Source organism: Lynx rufus, unplaced genomic scaffold (genome assembly GCF_022079265.1).
Source record: "Lynx rufus isolate CCGP_SWC_20201006 ecotype Redwood Valley unplaced genomic scaffold, mLynRuf1.p SCAF_15, whole genome shotgun sequence".
In the NCBI taxonomy this organism is placed as follows: domain Eukaryota; kingdom Metazoa; phylum Chordata; class Mammalia; order Carnivora; family Felidae; genus Lynx; species Lynx rufus.
The window spans coordinates 147,792-175,408 of record NW_025814829.1 but is presented as its reverse complement, the minus strand read 5'-3'; the positions used below and the strand labels follow the sequence as shown (position 1 = coordinate 175,408).

Sequence of the window (27,617 nt, the reverse complement as noted above, 5' to 3'; positions counted from 1 at the left end):
CAAAGAAATAAAACCCTGTGATGTTGCCGTGAGGATTAAATTAGATTGTGTATGTCAAGTACCTGCTACATAGTTGACGCTCAACTAAAATAATTAGTAATAGCTAATATTTGTTGCTCATATGCTGTATGCATAACTTTATCATTTCTTACATGTACTAATTAACTGAACCCTCTTACCGATCCTGAAATAGGTCCTATTTCATCATCATCCCCTCTATATAGAAGGAGAGACCGAACCTCGGAGAAGTGTTTTTTGTTTTTTTTTTTATGTTTTTTTATTTGGGGGTCGAGGGGAGGAGAAGAGAGGGAGACACAGAATCCGAAGCAGGCTCCAGGCTCTGAGCTGTCAGCACAGAGCCTAATGCAGAACTCGAGCCTATGAACCATGAGGTCATGACCTGAGCCGAAGTCAGACACTTAACTGACTGAGCCACCCAGGTGCCCCCAAACCTTGGGAAGTTTCACTTCCACCAGATATAAAGGAACAGAGCTGAAAACCTAAGCAATCTGGTTTCAGTATTGCTATTATGATACAGGGCTGGCATCATTATTATTATTAATCATCACCCTTAGGGCTCATCAGCAGAAACCAGAAACCTCTCACACACAAGATCAATAGTAACTTTAATTACACCCCTAGATGTACTCTCCAGAGACAGGATACACTATATTCCAGAGTCCAGGACGTGGGGTTTATTCTCTAACACGACATGGATAGGGGCGCGTAAGGGTCTCAGTTAAGCCTCAGACTCTTGATTTCAGCTGGGGTCATGATCTCACAGTTCTCATGGTTCTCATGGATCGTGCGTTCAAGCCCCAGCATCGGGCTCAGCAATGACCGTGTGGAGCCTACTTGGGATTCTCTCTCCCTCGCTCTCTATCCCTCCCCCACATGCGCACGCTCTTTCTCTCTCAAAATAAATGAACAAGCTTAAAAAAGGAACAATGGATAAAGTAACTCGATTAGAGCCAGCTAATTATCATATAAACTATCTTGTCAGTGTATTAGGACATATAGACAGACAAACTAAACTAGAATCCCAATACAGGATTTTTTTTTAATCTTAGGGTCACACATGGGAACCTTGCTGGGACTTAAAGTTTCTCTCCATTCTCTGCTTTTCCAACTCTCATCTCCTTTCCTCTTGCAGCAGATAACTCACAGCTCGCTCCTATCAGCCCTCAGACTTCAGTACCCACTGGACATGTCTGCCTCAAACTCTCCCTTAGCCTGTTTTCCCCTGTGGAAATCACACGCACAGGCTTGTGAGTTTTCTTCACTTCCTTCAGCACCCACCCTGACAGTTTCTGCTTCTGAAAGCCTTGCCTCTTTATGCATTTAACTGGACTGAAAACTAAGGAGGAGTTTTAAATGTTTATTTCCATGTATGTTTCACAAAAACCCATATATTAACAAAATCCATACATGCAGGTAACAACAGCACCAAAGTAGGCAAAAGCGATGTTGAAGTGCCACACAAATGTTAATAATGATGACTTCTGCCCGTCTGAAATGGGAGAGAAAAGGATTTTAACAAGCGACACGGGCACAGACCTCAGTGGTACACCACTGCGAGAAGAAAGCTCCCTGATTGGAAGATTCCTCTGCACTCCCGTTCTTCAAGTTCAGGGCAGGATCACAGAAGACAGAGGGCCCACAAGCCCAGGCCTTACCATCACAGATGACCTGCCAGGAGGGACCATTCAATCAACCTGCTCAGTGAGGAGGCCACTACCGGGGAGGGGTGGGGGGCTCCCTGGCCAGTGTCAGTTCCACAGCGGCTACCCCCAGGGACACGCAAGGCCTGGGGAAGGTGGGGTGACAGACTTTGCTCCAGCTCCCTCTTCTGATTCTCATCGTCCTCCTTCTCTGCCAGCTGGGTGTGCTCCGGCCAGGCAAGGACTTCCCGACACTTGTATTCTGTGCCTGTCCTCTTGGGAAATCTTCCCGTGATTCCGTCGGAACTCCTTCCCAAGGCGGCTCACCAACCTGTCGTCGAGCCCTCCCCACCCAGTCTCAGAAGCCTCGAAGACACCCGCGTCGACAGCGAGAATGCATACGGTCGAAGGTGCTCCCACCCAGGTCGAAAATGAGCACATTTTGCTCCCCCGCGCCGCGCTGATCAGCCCGTCTGAAATGGTGGCCGCCGTGGCCTTGTTGATGACCCGCAGCCCGTGGCGCCCCACGATGGCACCGGTGTCCTTGGTGGCCTGGAGCTGCGGGTCGTTGAGGTAGGCGGGCACCGTGACCAATCTCCTGCACCTGGCCCAGCACCATGGAAGAGACCTCCTGGGGGTAGGAGGACGTCTCCTGCCCCCGGGGGGGACACGCGCACCCAGGCCTTGCCACCCTCCCTCGGCCCCCTGCAAGGGTCAGTGCTTCAGGTCCGCCAGCACCGCCGGGACCGCGAACCTGCGCGCGTGGCGTCCAAGCAGGTGGTGCGCCGGCCTCTTAGCTACGCGCGCACCAGCCGCGCGCGGTCCTGAAGGCCACCTAGCCGGGCGCTGGGCGCGTGCCCTGGTCGTGGGTGACTGGCAGCCGCCACCCCGCCTCCCTGCAGCACGCCGACCCACGAGCACGTGGGGCTAGGGTCGGTGCCCACGGCCACTTCGCTGGTGGTTTCTCGCGGGCCGCGTCGGACGCCTGAGCCCTTGGGACTCCGGGCTGCTTGGCTCGGCCTCCAGGAGCCCTTCATCCCGCGCCGTCGCGCCGCCTGCCGGTTACCCGCTCCTGGCTCGGCGTGGAGGGGAAAGTTCCAGCTCCTCCCCGCCGGCCCGAAGCGAGATCCGAAACCACTTCAGGTCGCAACTCCCCACGAGGACAAATGCGCCCCCTGGATGGTTGATGAGCCGGGAGAGCCGAAAGCGTGTCATCGTCATGCCATTAGAGCCTCAGAGTCAGGACTTTAAAGAGCTTATGTTGTTGTTCTTTTTTGAGTCCTAACGTTCTCTGTCTTGGAACATAAAGACAATACTTTCAAACTGGTGACTCAGCGGTGACTCAGAGGCAGCCTGATTCACATCGTGGAACGGAGCTCGGGACAGAGATGAAGCTAAGGGATGCCACCACACACCGTTAACCAAGAGCATTGGTGGTTCAGTGGTAGAATTCTCGCCTGCCACGCGGGAGGCCCGGGTTCGATTCCCGGCCAATGCAACGCAGCGTTTTGTTTTCTGATCCAGTCGTTTTAATTCAGTCTCTTTCTATTCTAGGATTTGCAACCCTGAAATAACCGAAACCAGCTAGCTGAAGCCTGCATTGATTGGATTTGAATCCCCTCCATTATCAAGTCCCTTTCCTCTGACGGGCGAGGGCAGGGACAGGGGCGGGGCCGGGGAGGGGGAGGGGCGCGCCGGAAGGAGGATGTGCCTGAACCGTGGGAACGCCCTCCTCTTGAGCCACGTCCTTGTAGCTGGCGTCCCGAGGGGCATCGTCCCAGAGGCCTGCTGGAAAGGCTCTGCATGACAAAAGGAGGAGACTTTTCGAGACGCGAGGGTAGAAATGGAGGAAAGAAAACAAAATGTCCTTGTCATTTGCCCGACGGCGAATGGAACCTGACTGTCCCAGGTGGCTGGCAGAGACACTAACTGCTACACTAAACAGGCGCAGCGTCTCAGGGCTTTAAGCTTCAGTAAAGTTGGCTGTTTGGTAATATATTGTTATTTGCCTAACTCAAAGGAAACCAGTTTTTTAAAAAAGAGAAACTGAAAACCTGTGTCCCATAAGTGGCTATTTTCTCCTCAGGCCCGAGAACCCTGTGGAAAGCTCAGGGGGCCCTTGGAAGGAGGTGGGAGTCAGGATGCAGAGGTCAGTCCAGCTTCTGGACGGGGTTTCTTAGTCAACGTTCTCCCGGTGCAGTGGCGCGAAGGAGCAAGGTTTGCTGCTGGAGAGATCAGCTATACTGGGATCAGTCCAGGTGATCGGTCCAGGAAAAAAGGGAATGTGAGAAGAAGTGTGCGGTGAATGCCTCCCATAGTGGAAAAATCAAACCATCCTCAAGAAGGAGAAAGCCAGTCTATAGCCCCGGAAGAAAGAAGCCGTCAGCTTTAAGTTCATTCCCTCTTAGAGTCTAGGCCGGTCCGGCCTGGCTGTCACACTCTGGACACTTGTAGCAAGGGTCTGCAAGAGAAGGGTCCTCACCTCAGAAGGGAAGGTGGCCTGGCTTGGGATCTGTGTCCTGGCCTGTTCAGGGACTGTCTTGTCCAAGTTCCTCCAGCATTCTCTCCCAGCCCTCAGCAACTCAAAACCCTACCCACCCACCCCCCAGAGTTCCAGGTGTAGGCCTAAAGTAAGCACCTCTGTACCTGGACATGACCCACACAGTACATCACAGGTACTCTTCCAAAGTCATTTCACGTCTTTACTTTTTAATTCGGAAAGTTTCCAATATAGAGGAGCGTATGTTGCAGGGCCGTCTTCTCCCATGCACTGAAATATATCCACTTACGTTTCATAACTTAGCCTGAGTGTCTTTAGGCGTAGAACAGATTTTTTAAGCGATAACTTACCTGGACAGCATGAAGTGGAGGGATGCTTGTGATACTGAGCACACTATCAATACTGAGCGCAAAAAGCAAGTTGTCGGGGTGCCTAGGTGGCTCGGCCTGTTGAGCGTCCGACTTCAGCTCAGGTCAGGATCTCATGGTTTGAGCCTCGCGTCGGCGAGGAGTGTGGACTATATCGTTTATACAGGACTTTCTAGGTTTACATTTCTGATGTCAAACGCTGAAGAATTTTTATTGAGTGCTTTATCATGTGCCAGACACTCTAAGGCATAAGGCAGTGAGCAAATTCAAAGGCCCTGCTCTCCTGGAGCTGTCGTTCTGATGGGAGGCAGGGTAGTCAGGCAATACACAGCTAAACAAGGGAACATAGGGTACGTCGATTGGCAGGAAGTACAATGAGGGAAAATAAAGCAGGAGACAGGGATTAGGAGATGGTGAAGAGGTGGGTTGGAGTTCTAGTGAATGATCAGGGAGGCCTCCCTGATAAGGTGACATTTGAATCAAGGCCATGACGAAGCATGATGTGGATATCTGTAAGGAAGAACATTCCAGAAACAGAAGTTAACATAAGCCCTGAGCAGAGGTCTAATTGGTGTGTTCAAGGAAGAGCAGTAGATGAGGTCAGTGAGGTCAAGATCATGGATCACGCCGTGAAGCCCTGCAACGCTTTAGCATTTGTTCTCAAGTGCAGGGACAAGCTCTTGCTTAGTTTAAGCAAGGAAGCGGCAAATACAACGCACATCTTAGAAGGACCGCTCTGGCTGTCGTGGTGAGAGCAGACTGTAGGGTGTCAAGGGCGAGTGTAGGGAGACCGGTCGGAAGCCTGTGCAGTAATCCGAGCGAGGGACGACAGTGGCTTGGACCCACTTGCTGGTGGTAAGTTTGCTGGACTTTTTTTGAAAGTAGAAGCCGAATGTACTGAATTTTCATCTATTTGAGGAGCCTCTGTCTAAAATCTGTGAAAATACATTTGCCGTGAGTCCTTACAGAACTGGGTGGGCTGAGACCATGCCTTGATCTTCAGAAACCCAGTGAAGGTGGGGTCTGTTACCGGTTAGGTCTGGAGATCACAGGCTCTTTTTTTTTTTCCTCTGGAGGCTAATGGGTGGTGGAAGGCTCCTTAGCCAGGTTGCTGTCAGAAGAGGGGCTAGAGGAGGAGGAAATCTATGTCCTGAACAGATGCTTCTACTGATGAGGGATGATGGGGCAGGCTGGGGGCAAAGTACAGGCTGGCACGCACCCCCCTCCAGGTGGGATGTTTGTGACGTTCTGCGGGCACTCCTGGCTGCCCCAGGACAGGGGAGGGGATGGAGAACAGATGGTTGGATGATAGAGTCTCCATCAGCTTACGGGGATCTTGGTGGGATTGCGAGAGAGGGGCAATCTTATCAATGGCCTAATCTCCAGAAACCTATAGATTCAGTTTCCTGGAGCCCTAACATCACCCTCCCCTCCACGGTGGTGTGGGAAACCAAAGCAGAAGGAAATGGCAGGTAAAATTAAATTTCCTTATAACTTGCAGTTCATTGGCAAATACTCGAGGCTGGCAGAGTAGAACATTTCTCCAGGAACCCCTACCGTCTTGATGTTGATGCTTTGCGGGAGGGAAGGGCAACCATGACTTGGCAGTGGCTGGGCCTCCAGTGATCTGTGGGTCTTTGACGTGTGGGGACCCCTTTGGAAACTTACGTTCTGGCTTTGCCTCCCCCAAGTCCAGAGTGTAGGGCCAGTCACTCCTCATAACTCCAGAGCAGCTCTTTCTGCCTATGGGTCCTGTCCCCGTGCTTTAATAAAATCACCTTTTTGCACCAAAGATGTCTTCAAGAAATCTTTCTTGGCCCTCAGCTCCGAATTCCACCTTCACCCTAAAAACCCATCACAACCAGTGCTGTTACACCTTGAGATGAGAGGCCGTTTGCCCTGAGGGCCCTGGCTCCATTTGACTTTATAATTTCTCCAGTTTCCCTTTGAGCTTTGAAAGTCTCTCTGCACAGAAAAAGATGGTTCCACGTCCACTGCTGTGGCAGAAGTCCAATCAGCAAGCAGAAAGTGATTTGACACCAAGGTGGAAAAATGAATACAATTGCTAGACCTCACAGGAGAGGGATGGGGAAAATGAGTTGTTAAGTCAGAGATCTGGAATAAACAGGTCCCCAGTGGGGGAACCTTTGTGAAGTCACTCAAGCCAGGGGCTAAGGCCAAGGCCAATGGCAGTCAGGGAGCCCAGGATGTCTTCAGAGGTTCTCTTCTTCTCTCTGACTTCCCAAATAAAGCACTGGGTCAGCATTTCCCAAAGGGTGACAGTGGGCCACATCTGGTCTGAACGACACTGATAAAAGTTACAGAGGAAAAAGGATTTTGTGGTTATCGAGGTTTGGCAAATGCCTTATAAAATTTAGTTTGAAAGTTCTCTTTGCAATAAGGCTTCTTGGAGCGTTTAATGGGCATTATGAATATACAAGGAGAGGAACAGTGTATGCAGAATGTCTGCATTATTTTGACCACAGAGCCCTTCATTCTGAAAAACCTCTCTCAAGGAGTTATGTGGCTGGGGAACAGCTTTTGGAAAACACTGAACTAGGGAATCCAGGCCAAATCTACAGATACTCACTTGCCACGTCCTCTGAGCTCAGGACTGGGTGGTACTCACTGGCTAACACTAGTGAGAAAAAAGACCCCAATGATTAGACAGCAACAGCTAACAAACAAGATGGACTCCCTCCTGTCAAGGGAAAGCACCTAAAATTTTAATCAGGCCAAACGACTGTGAGAAACAAAGCCAGTCACCGTGTTAGAGTAGGCAGTTAGGTTCTAGCAGGATGCCTGGACGTCTGCAACAAGGAAGTCGTGGCCAGCTAGGGGGAAAGTCAGAGGCCTGTCCTGGCAGCACTCCACATGAAGCGGGATGAAAACAGACAGGCCCAAGATGGCGGATACCACGGTAGGCAACACCTGACCAAATAAGGAAAGAGAGGCAGAAACCCTGCATCCAAGAAATTCCTGCCCCAAGAAATGAATATTCCACTCTCTAGTTAACAAGTGTCAATAAAAGAACGCCCATCCCCACCCCACCAATGACTCCTCCCATATACTAAGAGAGCCCAGGGTTTTTTGTTGGTTGGTTGGTCTTTTTTGGGTTTTTTTTTGGGGGGGGGGGGGTTGGGTTTGGGTTTTGGGGTGTTTTGTTTTGCTATTAGAAAGTGAAGTCAATGGAATTGATAAAGAACCTATGAAGATTGGTTGTTTTTGCAGCCTTCTGGGACAGACTTTGCAGAAGCAGAGCTCTTGACATGACAGTGTAGAAAGTAAAGAAACTTGCTCTTTGGCCTCAAGTAGAACTTTAAAGGTATATGTGCTAAATTCAATGTGTAAGTGTGTGATGAGCAGAGGAAGAGAGATCTATCCCTTCCAGAAGATCCAGAGCCTTTATGTGCACATATCTCCTAGAGCCTTGCTCTGTTGCCTCAGATTAGACAGAACTGTGTGTATCCTGGGCTTGAATTTTTAATAATGCCTCCTATAAGATTTCCTGGCCACCTACCCCGACACATTTATCAGAACTTATAGAAAATTCTATTCAGCATTCCAAGGTCGGGAGTGGCATTTCTGAGGCATCAGAGAGCACTCTGTCTATGCAAGGTCTACAGTGGTTTGAGGATTAAGACAACCTGTGAACAAGGGCAGGAATACAGGTGGTGTGGTTCATGCTCATAATAAGAGATACAATATCTTCCCCCATTTCAGAAAGTTGTTCACGAATGTTCGGAATTCTCTCTGAGGTAGGAAAGTTGAAATGTCTGAGCATGATTGTCCATGGAAAGGAGTATCTTTTTTTCCTACTATATATGTAAAAAAAAAAAAAAAAAAAAAAAAAGGAATCATAAGACTAAAGAGTTGAAGTCCAACCCTTCATTTGTGTAAGCGAGGAAACCATAGTCCAGACAAGGGCTGTGAGTTGACCCAGGGCATCGCTCTCTCTCTTTTTTAATGTTTATTTATTTTTGAGAGATACAGAGATAGAATGCAAGTGGGTTGGGGCAGAGAGAGAGGGAGACACAGAATCTGAAGCAGCCTCCAGGCTCTGAGCTGTCAGCACAGAGCCCGACACAGAGCCCAATGAGGGGCTTAAACCCACGAGCTGCAAGGTCATGACCTGAGCCGAAGTTGGACGTTCAACTGCCTGAGCCACCCAGGAGCCCCCAAGGCATCTCTCTCTTCAGTGCTAAAACCTAGGTCCCCTTATACCTCCCTGTCTCATTCTCTCATCTGCACTTACCACTTATAGGTTATCCTGTCCATTTCTCTAATTGTCTCTTTCCACAACTCAAGAGTAACATCAACAGACTAAATTCTCCAAGGCAGAGATCCTAATAGATATGTAACACTTATATTTGCTGAATTACATAATGGTAGTAAGATGCTCTCTATAATTCCTAGAACAATGTCATTGTTCATGATTGAATAATATGGCATCTGTTTAGTTCTCCTAAAGCAAAATCAAGCACACCTGCCCAATAGGATAGCTCCCATGGGATCAGGATGGGCGCATAACCATCCATGTTGCCAGCAAAAATGTCTATGGCTAGAAGTTTGTGGATTTGAAGGGCAGATTTAAAAACGTGCTCAGAAGAGAATATCAAGTGTCGAAGTCAGAGAGTTCTTCCAAATCATCAAGAGGACCTGAGATTTTGCGAGCTAGATTACATATAAATGGGAGAGTGTTCTAGGTAAATATCAAAGGCAGGACCAGTTGCTGTTTGCCAAACAGAGATTGACTTTCCGTATTTACTAGGGATGTGGAGTAGATAGGCATCACCAGATAAAGGACTAGGAGCAGAAGAAACAGCTCTCCAGTAAACCTGATGGGATCCATTTGTTGCTAAGTATACCCCGAGAGCAGTGTTGTCCAGTAGAAATGTAATGTGAGCCGCATATTTAAATTCACATATATAATAGAGCATTTTGAAAAGTAAGAAGTGAAAAAAGGGAAGGTAAAAAAAAAAATCATCTCTTCCCTAATGGGGATGATCTCTCTAGCATTTATGAAATTGTACGTATATACTTTTTACAGTATTTTTCACAATACATCCAGACCCACAGGGGACAATAGGTAATGTCAATATCTATTTTCAATAGGCAACGTCAGCAGAAACCTGACACGCGTGCTCCACTCCCTGCGCCCCGCTCCTAGATAGAAGAGACAGCCCTCTGTCTTGCAGGTTGGAAAAGCCCTCTCCTAACTCCTTCACTCCCCTCCCACCTCAGGGCGGCCAGGGCCTATCATTACCCAGGAAGGAGGGAGCTCACGTGAGGACCAACGACCAATCAGATGCTCTTTGAAATTGAACCGCGTTGCAAACGCTTTAGGTAGGTTACGGCAGGTCCTTAATTGAAAGAGCTTTTCAAATGCCACGTTAGGTCATGTGAAAGTAAAACAAGCCGTCTGAGAGAAGGAGATGGAGGACGGAAGAAGGAGAGAAGGAAGGAAGAAGAAGGAGAAGAAGGATTGGAGGACGGAAAGGGGAGAGAGTGAGAGAGCAAGAGAGAATGAGGGAGTTGGTCGAAACTGGAGAGAAGTAGAGAAAAAAGCAGACGCGAGTGGTCACGTCTTCGAATCGTGGCTTGCCAAACACACTTCCAGTCTTGCTTTCAGCCGGCTCACGTCATGCTTTTTCTCCCGTCTTTAAATAGCTTTGAGGTTTCCTCTCATTGGCTTACAGTCACTAATCTAGTTCGAGTGGGTTTTGTTTTCTTATAACCAACCTTCATCCCTAGCTGAGGACAGTCATTTAACACCACAGGGAGAATCACCTTCTCAGGCTGGTGGTTTCATCAGAGGAGACAAAGATCCAGAATGCTGGGAATGCCAGCAATTAGGGAGAGGGCCAGTGAGAAGACAGGGCAGCTCAGGGAAGGGTTGGAAGGAGAGAAATAAAAAGCAATTAACTGGCAATTTTGCTGAGGGCTCACCTCATACGTTTGATGATTGGATAGCTATTTCCTTCTTCGTATAAAAAAATCAGAGAAAAAGTCAAATACATGATTTATTCTTACAGACTTTTGTGCTACAGTTCACCTCCACCATAATTCTTTACTGTGATCTCATCATAACTCCTTATATGGTCACAATACACACTCCAGAGGGGCAAGGGTAGGAATAGGTATCCGTTCCATCATAGGTGTGGGGAGCTTGATTCCATTCTTGTTGCCTTAACTGTGGAAAAGTTTCCTCTGGGGGTCTATATCACCTTAGCCGCCATGCCACAAAATAAGGAATATGCTTGTTGTTTTGTTTAAAATGGGATTGCTTGATTTTTCAGAAATTCGTACATCTGTTCTGTAGGGTGTTTGAAGAGGGCAGATTCAGGGCCTTCTCCAAAAGGGAGTATTTTTAAAAAGGCACATATAAAATTAATTTATAAAATTTTAATGTTTATTTTTGAGAGAGAGACAGAGACAGAGAGCAAGCAGCAGAAGGGGCAGAGAGAGAGGGAGACACAGAATCCAAAGCAGGCTCCAGGCCTCTGAGATGTCAGCACAGAGCCTGACACAGGGCTCGAATTCACAAGCTGCGAGATCATGACCTGAGCCGAAGTTGGACACTTAACCGACTGAGCCATCCAGGTGCCCCTAAAATTAATTTAATAACATATTTTTTGAATCCAATGTATTAATTTTTTTTAAGTTTTTATTTATTTTGAGAGACAGAAAACAAGCTAGGGAGGGGCAGAGAGAGAAGGAGAGAGAATCCTAAGAAGGCTTCTCAAGGTCAGTGGAGAGCCCTACGTGGGCCTCAAACCCCCAAACCATGATATCATGACTTGAGCCCAAATCAAGAGTCGGACGTTTAACCCGCTGAGCCACCCAGTCGACCCCAACATATTAATTTTAAATAGCTGCCATAATAAAGTACCATGAACTGACTGGCTCGACCAACATAAATTTATTGTTTCACAGTTTCAGAGGCTGGAAGCCAGATCAAAGTGTCATCAGGGTCATGCGCCTTCTGAAGATACTAGAGAAGGATATGTTCCAGGCCTCCTTCCTAGCTGCTGATATTTCCTTGCTTGCAGCAGAACTCCAGACTTTACCTGGTGTTCTTCCCCCGTGAGTATGTCTGTGTATTTGAATTTCCCCTTTTAATATGGGTGAGTAGCATCCACATTGTATTAGCAGCCCACTCTACTGCAATCTCACTTCATCCTCATTGCATAGGAGAGAGACATCCTATTTCCAAATAAGCTCCCATTCTGAGGTCCTGGGACTTAAGATTTCAATATACGGATTTTGAGGGGACACAATGTAATCCATAATATCCAATATACCCCATACAATGCTAATTCAATGTATAATTGGTATAAAAATATATGGATGTTTTACACTCTTGTCTTCATATTGAGTCTTTGAAATTGAGTGTGTATTTCACACTTACAGGATTTCTCAATTTGGACGAGCCTCTTTTCAAGTGCTCAATAGCTACATGTGACTAGTGGCTACCATCGTGGAAAACACAAATATAAAACATTTTTATAATCACAGAAATTCTAGCAGACAGCGTGCTCTAGAAAACAAAAGTACTCAGTGGTGGCAGAAAGCAAACCAGTTGTTGCCTGGAGGGGACAAGAAGGGGGAGATTACAGAGGGACGTGAGGAAACATCAAACTTTACCAAATAGTGCACTTTTTTAAAATTTTTTTTTAACGTTTATTTATTTTTGAGACAGAGAGAGACAGAGCATGAATGGGGGAGGGTCAGAGAGAGGGAGACACAGAATCTGAAACAGGCTCCAGGCTCTGAGCTGTCAGCACAGAGCCCGACGCGGGGCTCGAACTCACGGACCGCGAGATCATGACCTGAGCTGAAGTCGAAAGCTTAACCGACTGAGCCACCCAGGCGCCCCCAAAATAGTGCACTTTAAATGTGTCCATTTTATTGCATGCCATTTATACATCAATTTAAAAAATTAATTGTAAAAACATTTAAAAACATTTTAAAAATAAATTTCATTTATTTTTGAGAAAGAGAGAGAGCATGAGCTTGGTTGGGGCAGAGAGAGAATCCCAAGCAGGCTCTGTGCTGTCAGCGCACAGCCTGACGTGGGACTTGATCCCACAAACCACAAAACCATGACCCCGTTAAAATCAAGATGCGGATCCTTAACCGACTGAGCCATGTAGGCCCCCTAAGCACATTTAAATAAGACTGGGGGACAAATGATACGAGCCCCTACTTGCCATAATATTGTATTTTGAATTTTGAGAGTTTCTATGAAAATAATTATATGATTTATGATTTTTCATGATTTATCATTTTTCATATTATAAATTCACTATGGTACAATTTACTTTTTAAGCATGTAATTTGTATTAGTTATCTGCAGACAACTGATATATCATTAGCTTGTTCTCTACGGAGCACATGTTATATTACTCCAAACCTTAGCAGCTTCAAGGAAGAAACATGTATTATGTCACAGCTTCTGGAGTGAGGAATCCAGGAACAACTTAGCTTCACGGTTTCTGCTTCCGCGTCCTCGTGAAGTCGCTGTCAAGCCGTTGCCTGGGCCTGCAGTCACCTGAAGCTTTAACTACAATGGGGGGGGGCAATTCAGAGCTCGTGTGGGTGGTGGTTCACTTAAACCCTGTTCCTCCCCCTTTGGGCCACTCCTAGGCTGCCTGTGAATCAGCGCGAAATGTTCACTGGCTTTCCCCAAAGAAAGTTGTGAGAGAGAGCCCAGGGTGGAAACCATAGTGTTTTCTAAACAAATCTTAGAAGTGACATACTTACATTTTGGCTATGTTCTGTCATTCACAAAGACAAATCCCACTACAATCTAGGAAAGGACTGTGGCGGGTTTGGAAACCAGGAGGTGGTGATCATCAAAAACTATCTTACAAGCTGACTACCACAAAAGTATAACTAATATATGTACTTACCTACTGACTCTTTTAAACAGTTATATTGTGTTGTATATTTCATAAACAAGTTCTTAGCTATGAATATGGGGAATATTGCCTAGTTTTCTAGGACACCAATAATGAAGTAATGAACATACAACTTTGCCCACCGGTGCAAATATTAAGATAAATTCCCACAGTTGAACTGCTTGATAAATGATAAACACATTTAAAATTTACATACATCCAAATTATTCTCTAAAACCTTTGTACTATAATTTGACTTCCAAAAGACTGGATGATATGGACCACTTCCTCGAATCCTCACCAGCACTCTTTCTCAAATATTGCAAATTTTCGGATTCTTCTCTGTGTCCCTTTGCCTTGCAAGATAAAAATGTTCCTTTCCTCCGCGTACAAGGAGGGCACATTTCACAGGAGGGTTTTACTTTATTTTAGCTTTCTGCCCAACAGGCTAAAATTCATTACCCTGAAATCGAGAGTCATGTGCTCTACTGGCTGGGACCGCCAGATGCCCCAACAAATATCGATAAAAGCTAATAAGGCTAAAAATATGACAAGCCAGAGACTGGCCATATAGAAAGGCATGAGGTCAAAGATAGAACATAGAATATTAATTCCAAGACCTAGATGGCAATTACACAAATGATATTTAATTCCTAGGGCTTCCAAAAATATTAATCACAGTGAGACCTTAAAACAACAGAAATTTCATCCCACACAGTCTTAAAGGGCTACAACTCATAAATCAACGTGTCAGCAGGAGCATCCTACCTCTATGTTCTGGAAAAAAAACTATTTCAGGGACGGACCAAGCTTTGATATCTCCCACGATTCCCTTGGCTGTTAGAATTTTAATCTATGTATGACTCAATAATCAATTTCCCAACCTGATGCATGATTGTCTGTGGTGGAAATGTCTCTTTAAAAAAAAAAAAAAAAAACTTGAACATCAGGAGAAGATACATACATGACTGAGGAGAGACTTGGAACATATCCAGGCTGGGTGTAAGGCAACGTGGGGAGAGGAAACTGTTAAAAGTGAAATCAGGGGATGGGGGGGGTGTGTGCTGCTGATTGGGGGTAGTGCAACACAGGGGGAGGAAGCTATTTCTGGGTACCACGCTGGCAACGGTGCCATACGATGGAGAGTATGGGGCCTCAAATTGAATAACACCATAGATAGAGGACCTCCCTGTCCCCGAGGTACGTCTGCCCCCCTCCCAGCTGCGTGGCCGCTGGGTTTTCCCCCTCCATTCCCTATATCTGCACCCTCTCTCACCTGCACTGCCTGGGTGCTGGCAAACCACCAGTGCCCACATTCCCTTTCCCTCCACCAACTACCTGAGCCCAGGGTCGAGCTCTGCCATTCAGCCAGGCCTGCGGTGGGGACTGATGTGGCAGCAGAAAGACTGAGGTGTGCAATGGACTTCGAGGGCACCCACAGAAGAGGACGGTTACAGGGGTAGATAGAGGGACGCACGGCGCCTATCATGGCCAGGCGCACCGCAAGGCGGGATGGGAAACTGTGAAAACTGCAACTGTGAAGAGTGAGCTTGGGGGGGGGGAGGGTGTGGAGGACCCCGCTCATCGGGGGTGGGGGGTGGGGCGCGGAGGTGGCGAAAGGGACCACTGGGTAACACGCTGGCCCCTTTGCCAAAGGATGGAAGGGACCGACGTGTCCTGCAATTGGAATGACAAGTTGGCGACAGGTGCGCCGAGTCCCCCGGGGTGCCTCGACCGCCACCCACCTGCCTGGCTGCTGGGTTGTCTTCCCCCGTGGCTCCCACGGCACCTCCCCGCTGTCTCACCTCCAGTGCCCCGGGGAGTCCGGGCCGTGCCCGGATGCCTCTTCCCTCCTCCACCTCCCGGGCACGGCGGTCGGACTCTGCGCTCGCATCGGCGCCCAAGACCGGCGTGCCCCTGGGGTCCGCTGTCCGTCGCCGGGGAGAGACGCAGCCAGCCAGGTCGTGGCGCTCCCGCCCCGCGTGGGGCAGGGAAGCCGCCCGAGAGGTGGCAGGCCCGAGGGGGGCTGCTCGGCCAGGTGACGGGACTCAGGGCTGCGCGTGGCTCACCTGACCCACGCGCCCGGCACCGCCACCGCGGGCACCTCAGGAGGGAGGACAGGATGGCTCGTCAGCCTGGCCAGCTAGGAGCGCCACCGGAGGGGGCGGTGGGGGTCCGAGCGCACTCGGGGGGCAGGGGCGCCTGCGCACACTGGTGGTCCCGGCCGGGGACAGAGGCCGCCCCGCCCACTCGCGTCTCGGGCTGTGGAAGCGAAGGTGCCAGGCGAGCGCGTGCGCGGGGGGGGGGGGGGGGGGGGCGAAGGGGAGAGGCGATGCCGAGGGCTTCCGGTGGGCCAGCCAGGCCAAAAGGCTCGGACGGGCCGAGGTGGCAGGGCGAGGCCGGGGCCGCCCGTCGGGGCGTGGCAGGTGGCCTTGTGTGCACCCCTCCATCGTGGCGGCGGGGCCCGCGACAAGCTAGCCAGCTCTGGCCTGGCGTGCTGGCGTGGGCTAAAAGGGGGTGGTGCGGGTGCACTGGGGGCGAGACGGTGGGTGGCTCGGCTCGGCCGGCCGGCCGGGAGGGGAGGCCCCGGAGGGCCAGAGGAAGAAGAAAGGCTTCCCTGACCGGGAATCGAACCCGGGCCGCGGCGGTGAGAGCGCCGAATCCTAACCACTAGACCACCAGGGAGCGACAGGCTGCGCGCCTGGCCTGCACCCCCTGGACCCAGCGCCTCCATTCCACCCACGCGGCTCCGCTTGGGCCCCGAGGCCCCTGCCTCTGCACGTCCAGCCGCCCGCGGGCCCCACGCAGTCCACCCGGCCCGCTGGCAGCACCCGCAAAACGCTGCGCGCCGGCCGCCCTCGCACCCGCACGCCGCCTCGGGCCACGTGCCCAGCGCCCAGCGCCCAGCGGGCCGGCACGCCGTCCCCCACTGCCAGCGCCCGGCGGGCCTGGCCAGGAGGGCCCCGGAGCGGCGCAAAAGGTCGGGCGGCTGCGTTGGCCGGGAATCGAACCCGGGTCAACTGCTTGGAAGGCAGCTATGCTCACCACTATACCACCAACGCTGCACGGCCCGGGCCGGCCCGACGCGGCCGGCCCAGGGTGCGCTCCGCGCCTTCTCGCCTTGGCGCTCTCTTGCCGCCGCCGCCGCCGCCGCCGCCGCGCCTCCGCCGCCCGGCGCAGCCCTGCCCCGACGTCCCGCCCGGCCGCAGCTCTGCCCGGCCACCACGGGCTGCGGCCACCACGGGCTGCGGCCGCCCGGCGCCCCAGCCTCGCCCCTCCGACTCAGCTGCACCGGCCGGTCGCCGGGCACGCCCGCCCGCCCGCCCACCTGCCCGCCCCGCGCCCCGCGCCCCGCGCCCCGCGCCCCGCGCCCCGCGCCCGGCGCCCACCGCCGCCCGCCTCTGGAGGGCGCTCTGGCCGCCTGGCCGCTCTCGGGCCCTCGGAGGCCGGCTGGGGAGCCCCGCCACGTCCCCGGCCCGGCGTCTTCCGCGTCCTCCGCGGCCCGCAGCTAGCGGCCCGGCCCGGCCCGGCCCGGCCCCGCGCGGGAAGGAGCAGAGGGGGCGGGCGCCAGGCCACACCACCTCCCGCATCCAGACGGGACCGGACCCATCTGCCTCCCACCCGAGCGACACCCACGGCGGCTGCGCGGCTGGGCGGCTGGGCGGCACGTCGCCGAGGAGCTCGCCGTGGCTGCCGCGGGGACCACACGAGGCCCCGGCTGCGCGGTGGCGACCCAGCGTCCGGCCTCGAGCCACGCAAAGGGCTGGGGCCGGTGGACGGTGGGCAGGCCGGGCACGCGCCGCCGGACGGCCGAGAAGAAGCGCCCCTGCCCCTCGGGAGCAAGAGGTGGCACCCAGAGCTGCGCAGGCCACCAAAAAGGGCGTCTTGCCTCCCCGTCGGGGAATCGAACCCCGGTCTCCCGCGTGACAGGCGGGGATACTCACCACTATACTAACGAGGACGGCGGCGGCCGGCCACCCGGCCGCCCGACCCCTCTCCGGCTGCCTCCCCACGCCTGCCCCTGCCTGCCCTCGACGCCCTGCCCTGCACGGGCGCCCGACACGGGCCACGCCCCACCCGACCCCAGCCCCGCTTCGGCCCCCTCTCCCGCACGGCAGCCCCCGGCCCCGACTCCGAGTCCGCCCGGACCCGGGGCCCACACACGGACCCGGACGGCGCTCAGTACTCCCAACGAGCGCTGCCTCTCTCTCGTCTGCCAGGCGGGCATCGCGCCGGGAGAAAAGGCCCCAGACGGCAAGCGGGACTGCGAGGGCGAGGGCGAGGGCGAGGGCGAGGAAGGCGGGGTGGGGAGCAGGGCAAGGGGCGCCGACGCTGCACGGGGCCTGCAGGGAGCTGGGGGTGGGGGTGCGACTGCGACGGGAGCCGCGCTGGCGGCGGCGGCGGCGGCGGCGGCGGCGGCGGCGGCGGCGAAGCGGCTGGCCGTGCTCCTCCGGGGCCGCCGCGCGTGTCTCGCCCCTTGCGCACCCACACAGCCGCCAGCCGGGCGCCATGACGGCCAAGGACACCAGCGTTAGCGCCGCGTCCCAGCCAGGCCAGCGGCGACGCGCTCACACCCGCCGTCAGGATGGCCGAGCGGTCTAAGGCGCTGCGTTCAGGTCGCAGTCTCCCCTGGAGGCGTGGGTTCGAATCCCACTCCTGACACGCCCACCTTTTGGCCCGCCCCACACAGCAGCCACGCCACCCGGGCCTGGACCACACCCTCTCGCGGCCGCGGCCCGCCTCGCACCCGAGCACACGCTGCCCGGGACCGAGCTCCAGCCCCTCCACCCTCGCCGCCTCGGGCTCTGAGCGCGCGCGCGCGCGCGCGCTCGCACACACACACACACGCACGCACTCCCCGGCGACTCGAGCGCCTTTCCCACACCCGCAGGCTTCGCTGACTTCGCACCTGCTGCTTTCTGGAGGCTCTTTGGTCCTCCTTCTCGTCTATTCCCGCCCCTGCCCTCCTCACCCCGGCACTCGCGAACCAGCCCAGGCTGCAAAGCTCCCCGCGCTTCCCGCTCCCACATGTGGCCGCTGGACAGCGCCTGGCTCTTCCAGCCAGCCGTCCGCTTCCGCCGCCCCCGGGAACACGCACCCACCCCACCGGCACCCCGTGCTTTTCCCCCGGCCCTAGTCCATTCTCTCCACACCCTCCCGAGGCGGCCCACACGATTCTCCACCTGGGGGCCTTCCCCTGGCCACACCTACCTGCCTGCCTGTCTGCCTCCCGGGAGCCATACAGCCCAGCCGTCTGCTGGCCAGCCGGCGGCGCGGACCCCTCCCTTCTGTGGGCCTGGCTCACGAGTCCAAGCCGGGAAGGTGGCTGCAGGGAGCAGTGAGCGGAAGCCCTAGACCCCCCCGGGCCATCCAGCCGGGCGCCACGGCGCATCTCCTGGCTCGGGGAGGCCGCCGGCCGGCCGCTCCGCCCCAGCGTTCCTCCCGGATCCAAGACCGCCCTCCTGCCTCCCAACCTGTCAAGGCACCCAGCCGGACCCCTAGGGAGAGGCGCCGGCCAGCGCGCTCAGGCCTTTGCTCTCTTGGCCCGAGACGCACTCAGAGGCGCAGGCGGCGCTACCTGGCCTCTAACTCCGTGCGACAGACGCCGGCGCGAGCGCAAACACACACACACACACACACACACACACACACACACACAAAGACACACAGCCCACCCATCCCCGCCCCCGGCCCCACGGCTCCACACACGAGAGGTCCGTTCCCCACCCCGTCTGCCGGGACACACACTGCACGCGCGAGAAAACCATCCGCCAAAGGGACTTTGGCTCGGGGCTGGGAGCAGCTGAAGGCAAGGTCCCTCGCCTGCCTGCACCTGCCACAGATGGCTCCGGCTGTTTGGGGTTCGGGCGCTGGCCGGGCTGGGTCCGGCTCCTGGCTGCCTCTGGGGACACGGGCAGGCTGTGGCGGCGGCCCTGGACCAGGGACAAAGCACAGGATGAGCCCAGTCCGCCTCCGTGCCTTCCTCTGCCCGGACGTCCGCGCCGCGCCGCGCCGCGCCCCGCCCACCCCGCCCCAGGGGCTGGCTCTCCGCGTGCCTGGAGCCTGTCTTGCAGACTGCCCACCTCCTGCTCCCACGGAGAAGACGCTCACGCTCACGCTCACGCTCACTCCTGGCGGGGACCGGCAACGGAGGCGGCCGGCGCCGCTGGGGAAGCCCTCTGTGGACCACGTCCGTGGGCGCATGGGTGGTTCAGTGGTAGAATTCTCGCCTGCCACGCGGGAGGCCCGGGTTCGATTCCCGGCCCATGCAACGCGCCATCCCCTTTTGGCCCCGCAGCGCCAACTGCGCGCTACGCTTCCTCTCTCCCACCTTCAGAGCACCTGGCCAAAGCCACGTCTGCTCCTCTCTGGGGGCCCGCCCACGCCCCATCCCGTCCCCGCCCCTGCCGCACATTCCCTTCCTCCTCCCTGGCTCGCTCGCCCTGGGGACAAAACTCCGCCCACCCGCCCGCCCGCCCGGGAGCCAAGGGCCCATCCGCGCCCGCCCGGACACCTGCCTTGCCCTTCTTCTCTTTAACGACGCTCGCCTCGCTCCAGTCTCCCGATTCACTGCAAGGAACGCATCCACGCACCAACTCGCGCTGCCACCCACACGCTCCTCCCCTTCCCTGGGCACCACCTCGCGCCCCCGCCCCTCCCACCAGCCCCTCCCACCCCGACACAGACACACACACACACACACACACGCGCGCGCGCGCGCGCGCTCTGGCTCACTCTACCCACACTCCAGAAATCCTCCCCTTTTGCACAACCGGCGGAAACCAAGCTGCCGCGCCGGGAGGGTCGCTCACAGACTCCAGGTGGCACCGGCACCCGCACCCGCAAGACCCCAGCGTGCCTAACGTCATGGTCGCGCAGGCCCTTGATTCTCTGCGTCCCGCTTCGCCGCCGCGCTATCGTGCCAACGCGGCTTCCTCTTCCACCGCGAGAGCCACCCACGGCACCAAAGTCCACCACCGTCCTCCATCCCTCTCCCACCCCGACCTCCACCTCTCCTCCCCTCCACACACACCCACACGCACACACACACGCAAAAGCGAGGACTCCGAGGAAACTTCCCGTGGGCACGGGAAGCACCCGGAGACCCACGGCCGCCCGCGGCTCCTCCGCACCGCTGCAGGGGGCTTGTCCGGTTGAAGCGAGTGTGTCCCAGCAGGTGTGCGCGGCGCACCGGCTGACCGCTCGGCCTCGAGAGGGGACACCTCTGATCACAGAGCAAATCCCCGGCGGACAGGGGTGCCCAAGTTGGGGCGGGAAGGAGACTGAGGTGTGCGATGGACCTTGGGAGGCATCCACAGAAGAGGACGGATACAGACAGGGGTGGACAGAGGGACGGACGGCGCCTATCTTGGCGAGGCACGGGGCGAGGCGGGATGGGAAACTGTGAAACGTGCAACTGTGAAAAGTGTGCGTGAGTGGGGGGGGGGTGGGTGGTGGAGGACGCCGCTCATCGGGGGTGCGGGCTGGGGCGCGGAGGTGGCGAAAGGGACCACTGGGTAACACGCTGGCCCCTTTGCCAAAGGATGGAAGGGACCGACGTGTCCTGCAATTGGAATGACAAGTTGGCGACAAGTGCGCCCAGTCCCCCGGGGTGCCTCGACCGCCACCCACCTGCCTGGCTGCTGGGTTGTCTTCCCCCGTGGCTCCCACGGCACCTCCCCGCTGTCTCACCTCCAGTGCCCCGGGGAGTCCGGGCCGTGCCCGGATGCCTCTTCCCTCCTCCACCTCCCGGGCACGGCGGTCGGACTCTGTGCTCGCATCGGCGCCCAAGACCGGCGTGCCCCTGGGGTCCGCTGTCCGTCGCCGGGGAGAGACGCAGCCAGCCAGGTCGTGGCGCTCCCGCCCCGCGTGGGGCAGGGAAGCCGCCCGAGAGGTGGCAGGCCCGAGGGGGGCTGCTCGGCCAGGTGACGGGACTCAGGGCTGCGCGTGGCTCACCTGACCCACGCGCCCGGCACCGCCACCGCGGGCACCTCAGGAGGGAGGACAGGATGGCTCGTCAGCCTGGCCAGCTAGGAGCGCCACCGGAGGGGGCGGTGGGGGTCCGAGCGCACTCGGGGGGCAGGGGCGCCTGCGCACACTGGTGGTCCCGGCCGGGGACAGAGGCCGCCCCGCCCACTCGCGTCTCGGGCTGTGGAAGCGAAGGTGCCAGGCGAGCGCGTGCGCGGGGGGGGGGGGGGGGGGGGCGAAGGGGAGAGGCGATGCCGAGGGCCTCCGGTGGGCCAGCCAGGCCAAAAGGCTCGGACGGGCCGAGGTGGCAGGGCGAGGCCGGGGCCGCCCGTCGGGGCGTGGCAGGTGGCCTTGTGTGCACCCCTCCATGTTGGCGGCGGGGCCCGCGACAAGCTAGCCAGCTCTGGCCTGGCGTGCTGGCGTGGGCTAAAAGGGGGTGGTGCGGGTGCACTGGGGGCGAGACGGTGGGTGGCTCGGCTCGGCTCGGCCGGCCGGGAGGGGAGTCCCCGGAGGGCCAGAGGAAGAAGAAAGGCTTCCCTGACCGGGAATCGAACCCGGGCCGCGGCGGTGAGAGCGCCGAATCCTAACCACTAGACCACCAGGGAGCGACAGGCTGCGCGCCTGGCCTGCACCCCCTGGACCCAGCGCCTCCATTCCACCCACGCGGCTCCGCTTGGGCCCCGAGGCCCCTGCCTCTGCACGTCCAGCCGCCCGCGGGCCCCACGCAGTCCACCCGGCCCGCTGGCAGCACCCGCAAAACGCTGCGCGCCGGCCGCCCTCGCACCCGCACGCCGCCTCGGGCCACGTGCCCAGCGCCCAGCGCCCAGCGGGCCGGCACGCCGTCCCCCACTGCCAGCGCCCGGCGGGCCTGGCCAGGAGGGCCCCGGAGCGGCGCAAAAGGTCGGGCGGCTGCGTTGGCCGGGAATCGAACCCGGGTCAACTGCTTGGAAGGCAGCTATGCTCACCACTATACCACCAACGCTGCACGGCCCGGGCCGGCCCGACGCGGCCGGCCCAGGGTGCGCTCCGCGCCTTCTCGCCTTGGCGCTCTCTTGCCGCCGCCGCCGCCGCGCCTCCGCCGCCCGGCGCAGCCCTGCCCCGACGTCCCGCCCGGCCGCAGCTCTGCCCGGCCACCACGGGCTGCGGCCACCACGGGCTGCGGCCGCCCGGCGCCCCAGCCTCGCCCCTCCGACTCAGCTGCACCGGCCGGTCGCCGGGCACGCCCGCCCGCCCGCCCACCTGCCCGCCCCGCGCCCCGCGCCCCGCGCCCACCGCCGCCCGCCTCTGGAGGGCGCTCTGGCCGCCTGGCCGCTCTCGGGCCCTCGGAGGCCGGCTGGGGAGCCCCGCCACGTCCCCGGCCCGGCGTCTTCCGCGTCCTCCGCGGCCCGCAGCTAGCGGCCCAGCCCGGCCCCGCGCGGGAAGGAGCAGAGGGGGCGGGCGCCAGGCCACACCACCTCCCGCATCCAGACGGGACCGGACCCATCTGCCTCCCACCCGAGCGACACCCACGGCGGCTGCGCGGCTGGGCGGCTGGGCGGCACGTCGCCGAGGAGCTCGCTGTGGCTGCCGCGGGGACCACACGAGGCCCCGGCTGCGCGGTGGCGACCCAGCGTCCGGCCTCGAGCCACGCAAAGGGCTGGGGCCGGTGGACGGTGGGCAGGCCGGGCACGCGCCGCCGGACGGCCGAGAAGAAGCGCCCCTGCCCCTCGGGAGCAAGAGGTGGCACCCAGAGCTGCGCAGGCCACCAAAAAGGGCGTCTTGCCTCCCCGTCGGGGAATCGAACCCCGGTCTCCCGCGTGACAGGCGGGGATACTCACCACTATACTAACGAGGACGGCGGCGGCCGGCCACCCGGCCGCCCGACCCCTCTCCGGCTGCCTCCCCACGCCTGCCCCTGCCTGCCCTCGACGCCCTGCCCTGCACGGGCGCCCGACACGGGCCACGCCCCACCCGACCCCAGCCCCGCTTCGGCCCCCTCTCCCGCACGGCAGCCCCCGGCCCCGACTCCGAGTCCGCCCGGACCCGGGGCCCACACACGGACCCGGACGGCGCTCAGTACTCCCAACGAGCGCTGCCTCTCTCTCGTCTGCCAGGCGGGCATCGCGCCGGGAGAAAAGGCCCCAGACGGCAAGCGGGACTGCGAGGGCGAGGGCGAGGGCGAGGGCGAGGAAGGCGGGGTGGGGAGCAGGGCAAGGGGCGCCGACGCTGCACGGGGCCTGCAGGGAGCTGGGGGTGGGGGTGCGACTGCGACGGGAGCCGCGCTGGCGGCGGCGGCGGCGGCGGCGGCGGCGGCGGCGGCGGCGGCGGCGAAGCGGCTGGCCGTGCTCCTCCGGGGCCGCCGCGCGTGTCTCGCCCCTTGCGCACCCACACAGCCGCCAGCCGGGCGCCATGACGGCCAAGGACACCAGCGTTAGCGCCGCGTCCCAGCCAGGCCAGCGGCGACGCGCTCACACCCGCCGTCAGGATGGCCGAGCGGTCTAAGGCGCTGCGTTCAGGTCGCAGTCTCCCCTGGAGGCGTGGGTTCGAATCCCACTCCTGACACGCCCACCTTTTGGCCCGCCCCACACAGCAGCCACGCCACCCGGGCCTGGACCACACCCTCTCGCGGCCGCGGCCCGCCTCGCACCCGAGCACACGCTGCCCGGGACCGAGCTCCAGCCCCTCCACCCTCGCCGCCTCGGGCTCTGAGCGCGCGCGCGCGCGCGCGCTCGCACACACACACACACGCACGCACTCCCCGGCGACTCGAGCGCCTTTCCCACACCCGCAGGCTTCGCTGACTTCGCACCTGCTGCTTTCTGGAGGCTCTTTGGTCCTCCTTCTCGTCTATTCCCGCCCCTGCCCTCCTCACCCCGGCACTCGCGAACCAGCCCAGGCTGCAAAGCTCCCCGCGCTTCCCGCTCCCACATGTGGCCGCTGGACAGCGCCTGGCTCTTCCAGCCAGCCGTCCGCTTCCGCCGCCCCCGGGAACACGCACCCACCCCACCGGCACCCCGTGCTTTTCCCCCGGCCCTAGTCCATTCTCTCCACACCCTCCCGAGGCGGCCCACACGATTCTCCACCTGGGGGCCTTCCCCTGGCCACACCTACCTGCCTGCCTGTCTGCCTCCCGGGAGCCATACAGCCCAGCCGTCTGCTGGCCAGCCGGCGGCGCGGACCCCTCCCTTCTGTGGGCCTGGCTCACGAGTCCAAGCCGGGAAGGTGGCTGCAGGGAGCAGTGAGCGGAAGCCCTAGACCCCCCCGGGCCATCCAGCCGGGCGCCACGGCGCATCTCCTGGCTCGGGGAGGCCGCCGGCCGGCCGCTCCGCCCCAGCGTTCCTCCCGGATCCAAGACCGCCCTCCTGCCTCCCAACCTGTCAAGGCACCCAGCCGGACCCCTAGGGAGAGGCGCCGGCCAGCGCGCTCAGGCCTTTGCTCTCTTGGCCCGAGACGCACTCAGAGGCGCAGGCGGCGCTACCTGGCCTCTAACTCCGTGCGACAGACGCCGGCGCGAGCGCAAACACACACACACACACACACACACACACACACACACACACACAAAGACACACAGCCCACCCATCCCCGCCCCCGGCCCCACGGCTCCACACACGAGAGGTCCGTTCCCCACCCCGTCTGCCGGGACACACACTGCACGCGCGAGAAAACCATCCGCCAAAGGGACTTTGGCTCGGGGCTGGGAGCAGCTGAAGGCAAGGTCCCTCGCCTGCCTGCACCTGCCACAGATGGCTCCGGCTGTTTGGGGTTCGGGCGCTGGCCGGGCTGGGTCCGGCTCCTGGCTGCCTCTGGGGACACGGGCAGGCTGTGGCGGCGGCCCTGGACCAGGGACAAAGCACAGGATGAGCCCAGTCCGCCTCCGTGCCTTCCTCTGCCCGGACGTCCGCGCCGCGCCGCGCCGCGCCCCGCCCACCCCGCCCCAGGGGCTGGCTCTCCGCGTGCCTGGAGCCTGTCTTGCAGACTGCCCACCTCCTGCTCCCACGGAGAAGACGCTCACGCTCACGCTCACGCTCACTCCTGGCGGGGACCGGCAACGGAGGCGGCCGGCGCCGCTGGGGAAGCCCTCTGTGGACCACGTCCGTGGGCGCATGGGTGGTTCAGTGGTAGAATTCTCGCCTGCCACGCGGGAGGCCCGGGTTCGATTCCCGGCCCATGCAACGCGCCATCCCCTTTTGGCCCCGCAGCGCCAACTGCGCGCTACGCTTCCTCTCTCCCACCTTCAGAGCACCTGGCCAAAGCCACGTCTGCTCCTCTCTGGGGGCCCGCCCACGCCCCATCACGTCCCCGCCCCTGCCCCTGCCGCACATTCCCTTCCTCCTCCCTGGCTCGCTCGCCCTGGGGACAAAACTCCGCCCACCCGCCCGCCCGCCCGGGAGCCAAGGGCCCATCCGCGCCCGCCCGGACACCTGCCTTGCCCTTCTTCTCTTTAACGACGCTCGCCTCGCTCCAGTCTCCCGATTCACTGCAAGGAACGCATCCACGCACCAACTCGCGCTGCCACCCACACGCTCCTCCCCTTCCCTGGGCACCACCTCGCGCCCCCGCCCCTCCCACCAGCCCCTCCCACCCCGACACAGACACACACACACACACACACACGCGCGCGCGCGCGCGCGCTCTGGCTCACTCTACCCACACTCCAGAAATCCTCCCCTTTTGCACAACCGGCGGAAACCAAGCTGCCGCGCCGGGAGGGTCGCTCACAGACTCCAGGTGGCACCGGCACCCGCACCCGCAAGACCCCAGCGTGCCTAACGTCATGGTCGCGCAGGCCCTTGATTCTCTGCGTCCCGCTTCGCCGCCGCGCTATCGTGCCAACGCGGCTTCCTCTTCCACCGCGAGAGCCACCCACGGCACCAAAGTCCACCACCGTCCTCCATCCCTCTCCCACCCCGACCTCCACCTCTCCTCCCCTCCACACACACCCACACGCACACACACACGCAAAAGCGAGGACTCCGAGGAAACTTCCCGTGGGCACGGGAAGCACCCGGAGACCCACGGCCGCCCGCGGCTCCTCCGCACCGCTGCAGGGGGCTTGTCCGGTTGAAGCGAGTGTGTCCCAGCAGGTGTGCGCGGCGCACCGGCTGACCGCTCGGCCTCGAGAGGGGACACCTCTGATCACAGAGCAAATCCCCGGCGGACAGGGGTGCCCAAGTTGGGGCGGGAAGGAGACTGAGGTGTGCGATGGACCTTGGGAGGCATCCACAGAAGAGGACGGATACAGACAGGGGTGGACAGAGGGACGGACGGCGCCTATCTTGGCGAGGCACGGGGCGAGGCGGGATGGGAAACTGTGAAACGTGCAACTGTGAAAAGTGTGCGTGAGTGGGGGGGGGGGTGGGTGGTGGAGGACGCCGCTCATCGGGGGTGCGGGCTGGGGCGCGGAGGTGGCGAAAGGGACCACTGGGTAACACGCTGGCCCCTTTGCCAAAGGATGGAAGGGACCGACGTGTCCTGCAATTGGAATGACAAGTTGGCGACAAGTGCGCCCAGTCCCCCGGGGTGCCTCGACCGCCACCCACCTGCCTGGCTGCTGGGTTGTCTTCCCCCGTGGCTCCCACGGCACCTCCCCGCTGTCTCACCTCCAGTGCCCCGGGGAGTCCGGGCCGTGCCCGGATGCCTCTTCCCTCCTCCACCTCCCGGGCACGGCGGTCGGACTCTGTGCTCGCATCGGCGCCCAAGACCGGCGTGCCCCTGGGGTCCGCTGTCCGTCGCCGGGGAGAGACGCAGCCAGCCAGGTCGTGGCGCTCCCGCCCCGCGTGGGGCAGGGAAGCCGCCCGAGAGGTGGCAGGCCCGAGGGGGGCTGCTCGGCCAGGTGACGGGACTCAGGGCTGCGCGTGGCTCACCTGACCCACGCGCCCGGCACCGCCACCGCGGGCACCTCAGGAGGGAGGACAGGATGGCTCGTCAGCCTGGCCAGCTAGGAGCGCCACCGGAGGGGGCGGTGGGGGTCCGAGCGCACTCGGGGGGCAGGGGCGCCTGCGCACACTGGTGGTCCCGGCCGGGGACAGAGGCCGCCCCGCCCACTCGCGTCTCGGGCTGTGGAAGCGAAGGTGCCAGGCGAGCGCGTGCGCGGGGGGGGGGGGGGGGGCGAAGGGGAGAGGCGATGCCGAGGGCCTCCGGTGGGCCAGCCAGGCCAAAAGGCTCGGACGGGCCGAGGTGGCAGGGCGAGGCCGGGGCCGCCCGTCGGGGCGTGGCAGGTGGCCTTGTGTGCACC

General features: G+C 59.1%; 11 non-coding genes across 11 annotated transcripts; 5 read left to right on the top strand and 6 right to left on the bottom strand.

Moving 5' to 3' along the window:
* Positions 1-3,088: 3,088 nt before the first annotated feature.
* TRNAG-GCC (transfer RNA glycine (anticodon GCC)) lies at positions 3,089-3,159 on the top strand. The gene has a single exon. It is a non-coding gene; the product is annotated as a tRNA-Gly (tRNA).
* A 12,886-nt stretch (positions 3,160-16,045) lies between these two features.
* On the bottom strand, positions 16,046-16,117 carry TRNAE-CUC (transfer RNA glutamic acid (anticodon CUC)). The gene has a single exon. It is a non-coding gene; the product is annotated as a tRNA-Glu (tRNA).
* A 305-nt stretch (positions 16,118-16,422) lies between these two features.
* Positions 16,423-16,494, bottom strand: TRNAG-UCC (transfer RNA glycine (anticodon UCC)). The gene has a single exon. It is a non-coding gene; the product is annotated as a tRNA-Gly (tRNA).
* Positions 16,495-17,321: 827 nt separating this feature from the next.
* On the bottom strand, positions 17,322-17,393 carry TRNAD-GUC (transfer RNA aspartic acid (anticodon GUC)). Its single transcript has one exon. It is a non-coding gene; the product is annotated as a tRNA-Asp (tRNA).
* Positions 17,394-18,011: 618 nt separating this feature from the next.
* Positions 18,012-18,094, top strand: TRNAL-CAG (transfer RNA leucine (anticodon CAG)). Its single transcript has one exon. It is a non-coding gene; the product is annotated as a tRNA-Leu (tRNA).
* Positions 18,095-19,632: 1,538 nt separating this feature from the next.
* TRNAG-GCC (transfer RNA glycine (anticodon GCC)) lies at positions 19,633-19,703 on the top strand. Its single transcript has one exon. It is a non-coding gene; the product is annotated as a tRNA-Gly (tRNA).
* A 2,230-nt stretch (positions 19,704-21,933) lies between these two features.
* TRNAE-CUC (transfer RNA glutamic acid (anticodon CUC)) lies at positions 21,934-22,005 on the bottom strand. The gene has a single exon. It is a non-coding gene; the product is annotated as a tRNA-Glu (tRNA).
* Positions 22,006-22,310: 305 nt separating this feature from the next.
* On the bottom strand, positions 22,311-22,382 carry TRNAG-UCC (transfer RNA glycine (anticodon UCC)). The gene has a single exon. It is a non-coding gene; the product is annotated as a tRNA-Gly (tRNA).
* Positions 22,383-23,162: 780 nt separating this feature from the next.
* Positions 23,163-23,234, bottom strand: TRNAD-GUC (transfer RNA aspartic acid (anticodon GUC)). The gene has a single exon. It is a non-coding gene; the product is annotated as a tRNA-Asp (tRNA).
* Positions 23,235-23,858: 624 nt separating this feature from the next.
* Positions 23,859-23,941, top strand: TRNAL-CAG (transfer RNA leucine (anticodon CAG)). Its single transcript has one exon. It is a non-coding gene; the product is annotated as a tRNA-Leu (tRNA).
* A 1,542-nt stretch (positions 23,942-25,483) lies between these two features.
* Positions 25,484-25,554, top strand: TRNAG-GCC (transfer RNA glycine (anticodon GCC)). Its single transcript has one exon. It is a non-coding gene; the product is annotated as a tRNA-Gly (tRNA).
* Positions 25,555-27,617: the final 2,063 nt, after the last annotated feature.